Raw genomic sequence first — 7,011 nt, 5'->3', positions numbered from 1 at the left:
CCAAACTACAGTCCTTAGACCTCCTGTACCAACCACTTGGGGAACCTGGGAAAAACGGAAGTACATAGACCCCACAGAACCAGGAATTTGTGGATGGGTCTCCAGAACAAAATCACCCTCTTGTGATTCTTATTACACACAAGTTTGAGAATCACTGCTTAAGGAAACAGTGATTGGGGGATATTGATAAAAACAGATACACAAGCAACTCTGAATTTCTAAGTTTGTTTTCTATAAGATGGAGACAGTAGGGAAAATTGGGAGACAATGGAGCAAATGACTTATTCAGAGAATTGAACTCAAACAATTTTTCCCTGGTCATCTGAATCTTCCCCTTAGTAAATTTCCATTAGAGCCAGAGAGTCTTGTTTTAGACCATGTGCCATAAACCTTGAGAGGCAGTGGGAATGTTCCCAGGGGCGGACATCTCAGTGTTGAGGTGTTTTCTCCTCTCAGAGTGCTGAAAACACACTGTTCATTGCAAGAGAGTGTTTGGCCTCTGTGGGAAGCCTTGTTCTGCTGCTGATCCGCTGCCTGGCCCACATCACTGCTGGGGAACCCCACCAGGACTCCGACCCTGCCTTTCTGGGGTCATTTTACAAGGTATTTATAACATGTACAGGGCATTTTGCTTCTCTTTCTCTGTGACTCAGACCCTGTTCCCCAGGAGAATAAATGCTTTAGGCTTTGCAACATTTCAAATCTACTGGAGTCCCATTGTGGCCTTTGGTTCCTCCTGCCTGGCCAAGAAGAGGATTTTCCTAATCAGATTTCCCATGGCAGCATATGACAAAATGCACGTACCACTGATTCACGGAAGTGGTTTTCCTATGAGCACAGCATCTCAGCTTTCTGTGGCTGTTTAACAGTTCACACATAAACCGCACCAGAACTGCTAAAGACAATGATAACCCATGGTGAGGGCAAGTGAAGATGAGAACTCTCAAGCCCCATTTTTCTTTCAACTATTATTTTAAAGCTTTAATAGCAGTTGTCTAGAAGTCCTACTGATCTGTCTCCCTCGCCTTCTCTTCCCTTGACCAAGGGCCTGGAGGCCTATTTCAGGGAAGCATTCTCTATTACACTGAGAATGTCAGCGGTTTCCAGGGACAGAAAACTTGACCACAGCATAAGTGCTATCCTGCTGGAAGAGCAGCCCATCTCGGACAGAGAAAGAGATCTTCTGTCTAAACTCATTGAAATGAAGCATGCATCTCCCTTGGAGCCAGAATCACTAGAAGAGGTAACTAACTTTATCACGTGTATCACATGGCCTTGACTAAAATGGACCTCTTCACAGAGTAAATGCCTCAGTGTATTCAGATATTTCTGACCTCAAGCCACGTATGACAATATTTTTTGTTTTGAGACAGGGTCTCGCTCTGCTGCCCAGGCTGGAGTGCAGTGATGCCACTACAGCTCACTGCAGCCTTGACCTGCTGAGCTTAAGCGATCCTCCCACTGCACCCTTCTGAACAGGTGCACGCCACCATCCCAGAAAATTTTCGTATTTTTTTGTAGAGACAGGGTTTTGTCAGGTTGCCCAGGCTGGTCTTGAACTCTTGGGCTCAAGCAATCCACCTGCCTCAGTGTTCCCAAAGTGCTGGGATTACAGGCGTGAGCCATGGCATCTGACCTCATGACAATATTTTTAAAATCCTGTTCTATAGGGCAGACAGTAGTTACATGACTGAGTCATAAGGAGTACAAATGTGAGCTAACTTCATGTCTCTCTAACATATTATCAATAATTAAGCAGAATCCCATCTGTAAAACTGTGACTCATACTAAGTTTAGATGCCCAAGTGACACCTTGTTTACCCAAACTTATGGTGTGCTGTTTTCTGTGCAAGCTTGATAATTATATTCTTAAGATCTTGTTAAAGCACTTTTGCCAGGCGCAGTGGCTCACACCTGTAATCCCTGCACTTTCGGAGGCTGAGGCAGAAAGATCTCTTGAGCCCAGGAGTTTGAGACCAGCCTGGGCAACACTGTGAGACCCCATCTCTACAAAAATAAAAATAAATTAGCTGGGCATGGTGGCACATACCTGTAGTCCCAGCTACTCAGGAGGGTGAGGCAGAAGGATCCCCTGAGCACAGAAGTTTGAAGCTGAGGCTGAAGTAAGCTATGATCGCACCACTGCACTCTAGCCTGGGCAACAGAGTGAGATCCTATCTCAAAAAATACAATAAAACACTTCTTTGAAAATATCTCAGATTTTAACTATTAAAAATAAAAATCATAAAATTTAAGTATATGATAAGAAAAATATCATCCTGCACTAAAGGTCAATTCATTCTTATGAACAAGAGCATATCGTGCTTCAATATTTATATCAAACTACAATTTTCAAAGCCACTTTTATATATAGTGTCACTTGATCCACCCAGCAATCCTGCAGAGTAGGTAGTGTCTATACTTTTAGCCACATTATTGAAAAAGAAGATAAGGAATTTGCCCAAAGTTATAAAGTTATTTGTAGTGGTGGATCTGAGACTAGATTCTAGACTTCCTGATTCCTGCTAACTGTCCCATACACATATCTCCATCATTGAATCTCTATTAGTTACTAAGACAGATTTATTTTGTGGGTTTGATAATGATGTTGGTCATCTAGACCACAGAATTCTGTTAGACCCCAATTTCCACAAATCGCAGAGAACAGTCCATTTCCTGTGCTCATCCATCAGCAGCATTTGACATATCTGACCACATTCTCCTCCTTGACGTATTTTCTTCATTTGGCTCCCAAGACACTGGCCTCCTCTGGTTTTCCTCCTACTTCTCTGATTGTTCCTTCTCAGTCTTCTTTGCTGATCCCCCTTCTTTTCTCTGGCCTCTTAATGTTGGAGGGCCAGGACTTAGTCCTGTCCCCTTCTCCAGTTTGTATTTTCTGTCCTTGGAGGTCTCTTTTAGTCTTCTAGCTTTAAATCTCATCTATGTCAATGACCCTCAAATTTCTATCTTCAGCCCCAGTTCTCTAACTCATACCTCCAACTGTTTATTGGCCATCTCCACTTGACTGTCTCAAACTCAACATGTCCAAAACCCAATTTTTAATTTCTTTCCAAACCTGCTCCACCCAAAACCTTCCCCCATCTCAACTGATGGAAACTCTATTCTTCAGGTTTTTCAGGCCAAAGCATCCTTGAAACTCACCTGTTACACACACCCACAACCAATCCATCAGGAAATCCTGTTGTTCTACCTTCAGAGCATATCCAGAATCCGAGCACTGCTTATCAACTACAACACCACCCTTGTGCAAAGGCCACCATTGCCTCTTGCCCGGATTACTATAATCCTTACTAATGGCTTCCTCAAGCCCACCCTTGTTTCTCTTCAGCCTACTCTCAACACAGCAAAGTGATCCTCTTAAAATGGAAATTGGATCCGCTCAAAATCTGCTGTATCTCCCCAATTCACTCAGAGCAAAAGCCAAATAATATTGACATGAGGCTTTATATCTCACTCTCTTACCTACTACCCTTCCCCTCATTCACTAAATTCCAACCACACACTTTCCTCCTCACTATTCAAGCACACTGGGGACACTGCTCCCAAGGGTTCCCTGTGCCTGGAATAGTCTTTTCCCTAGGGCAGTGTTTCTCAACCAGGAGGAATTTTGGTCCCCCATGGGATATTTGGCAATACCTGGAGATGTTTTTGATTGTCGTGACTCAGGGGAGGGGGTTGCCACTGACAACTAGTGGGTAGAGGTCAGGGATGCTGCTAAACAGCCTACAATGAATGGGACAGCTCCCAGAGCAAAGAGTTACTCATCCCAAAATAGTGCCAATCCTGGTCTACCCCTGACTGCCTTACCTCCTTCTCATCTTTGTTCAAATATCACCTTCTCAATAAGGCCTATCCTGACTATCCAATCTTAATTTGCAACTCTTTCCCCCCTACTCAGCAGCTTTCCCTGAATTTTTCCTATATCCTTTCCTAACACACTACATAATTTACTTGCACTTGTTATTACTTTCCCTCCTCAGCTAGAATGTAAGCTCCATGAGGGCAGAGACGTTTGTTTCATTTCCTGATGTAGGCCATGTGCCAGGCTCATAGTAGGCTTGAGATGTATTTACTGTGTTAATGAACAAGTAGATGTATATGGGCCCTGATGCAATATACTGAAACCACAATCTACCTAAGCTGACTATAAGACAGATAATAGCAAACATCTATTACATGCTTGCCATGTGCCACATGCCATGTTATGATTGAGAGTTTTACATACATGATCTCATTTAATCTTCTCATGCTCTTATAAGGTGGAAGCCACTCTTATTTCTAACTTATAGATGAGGAAACCAAGGCCTAGAAGTGTAAAAACAAAAACAAAAACAAAACCACCAAACTTGCCTAAGACATAGCAATAGTTGTGGAGCTGGAATGTTTGTCCTCTGGCAACCACCATCTATGAAGAAATATTGCTTTAATTTAAAAGCAAAATTGTACATAGTACTCTCAGGTCCACATTCTGGCTAACAAGATCCAAGGGCACTTACAATAAATGGTAACCAGAGTATTAACACTGTCTTCCACATTCTCTACAGTATACTCAGAAAAACACAGATCTTCTGCTCTTCACCAATATGGAACATTTCCTAAAAAGCATCCTCGCCGCAGAACAACAAATCCTAAGAAAACCAAGAAATCAATTTGGGAGTGAAGATAAGGTGAGATACCCTTATGATCAATAGCATTAAGATAACAATTAGCTATATGCCAACTATTATTTATTATTGTGTTTGGGCCATATTTATAATTGAACAGAATAAAAGGTTGGAAATTAGTGATGGTATGAACAAGTGACATCACTTCCCTTAAGAGCTTCCCCAATACGAACAGAGGGTGGATCTTATATTTCAGAAAGGATCCAAGAGAGCATAGAGCATTGGTCATCAGGGAAATTTAAAACTGCATTGAGATACTGCACACCAGAAAAATGAAAATAGTAAAAAAGAAGATGTAGTTTAAAGCATAGTTTATCCCTTTCCCTTCAGGCAGGTAACATATTAATCCTAGAGAGAAGGAACTGAGGATCAGACTTGCCCCCATTCATCAAGCTGGAGGAGAACAAAAAGTAGCTAGAACATGGGTCCACTGGCTTCTCATTCAGGGTTTCTTCCACTATACCACAACGATACCAACTGCTGTTTTACAAAAGCTTATTTTTAATCCTAAGAACTTAAAATGTGGCATCTTTAAAAATCAAATGTTTTGGTTCCAAATCATCACTAATATTTTGTAAGGTCAATGGATAATATTAGCAAACAGAGAACCCCAAAGTCTTCATCTTCCTCATGCACAGTGGGGACCTATCATGTCAAGATCAAGACCAGAAACTAGCAACCTAGAGAAATAACCAGGCACTGACTCCTCCTGGGCCCCAATCCACTTAATTTAAAGTTACTGCCAGTGTCTGGGATGAAAACTTTTAAACCTTTATTAAAATAAGAGCTTTAAAAGGTGAACAGATAATAAATGTATAACTCAACAAATTGTCCAATGTGAATACTACCATATAACCAGCCCCAGATCAAGAAATAGAACATTACCGGTTCTCCAGAAGCAGCTTATGCCTCCTTCTAGTCACTTGTTCCAAGACAGAGGAACCACCATCCTGACTTCAAACACCATCAATAGTTTCTGCTTATTCATGAACTTCATATAAATGGAACCATAAGATATGAGTTACTTTATTGCTTATTTTGTTCCACTTTCTGAGATTCATCCACATTGTGGGAGGTAGTTGTAGTTTGTTCATTCTCTTTGCTGTAAACTATCCCATTGTGTGGATACATTACTACTTACTCATTCAACTGTTGATGCATATGTGGCTATTTTCCAGTTTGGGATTATTACAAACAGTCTTGCACACCTTCTGGTGATGATACATAACTATATTTATCCAGGTACATACTTAGGACTAGAAATCCTGGGTCTTAGGACACAGATATGTTCAGTGTTAGCAGATACTACCAACTAGAGTTCCAAACTATCTACTGCTGCCAACAGTGAAGGGTTCTGGTTGCTTTCCGTTTCTATCAGCACTTAGTATTTTACATCTTTTTTACTGTTTTCAGTTTTCTGGTGTGTGGTATCTCAATGTAGTTTTAAATTTCCCTGATGACCAATGAAACTGAGCATCTTTCATCTTGATATACCATTTAGATACTGTCTCTTGTAAAGTGCCTAATCCAGTCTTTTGCCCATTTGCCATTAGATTGTGCCTATTTTTTTTCTTTTTTGTTTCCTTCATATTTATTCATTTATAAAACATATATTGATATTGACTATGTGCCACATACTGGGTTTTTTTCCCACTGGAATCAAGTTTGTATTAACAATCAAAATCTGTACCCTTGTATTGCTTACTTCTCTTGGGAGAAGGGAGTGAGACAATGTACAAATAAACACATAGTGTGTCAGTTTAGAATAAGTCCCATAAAGATAAATGCAACAAGTTGAGGGAACAAAGAGTGATGGGGTGCAGGGCTGCCCTGTTGTATATAGTTATCAGCAAAGACCTCATTGAGACTTGACAGCTTGCTGGAGAATGGGAGCCACTGGTATAGCTAGGGGAAGAACATTTCACATGAAGGCAATGGCTAAAATGAGGACTTGAGGTAGAAGATGAGGTCAGAGAAGGGCCTGGGACCAGGTAACTCAGGGTCTTGTGCTCGGAACTTGTTTTATCAGGACGAAAATGTAAATTAAACCTGTGTGTATGTTAGCAGAGAAATTGAACTTAGATTCTTAAAAGGATAACTCTGACTGCCTCTTTTTTTTTTTTTTTTTTTTAACAGAGTTTTGCTCTTGTTGCCCAGGCTGCAGTGCAGTGGCACGATCTCGGCTCACTGCAACCTCCACCTCCCGGGTTCAAGCAATTCTCCTGCCTGAGCCTCCTGAGTAGATGTGATTACAGGTGCCCACCACCATGACCAGCTAATTCTTTTGTATTTGTAGTAGAGATGGGGTTCCACCATGTTGGCCAGG

The sequence above is a fragment of the Papio anubis genome, chromosome 12 (assembly GCF_008728515.1).
Source record: "Papio anubis isolate 15944 chromosome 12, Panubis1.0, whole genome shotgun sequence".
Lineage (NCBI taxonomy): Eukaryota > Metazoa > Chordata > Mammalia > Primates > Cercopithecidae > Papio > Papio anubis.
This window is presented reverse-complemented; position numbering follows the sequence as displayed.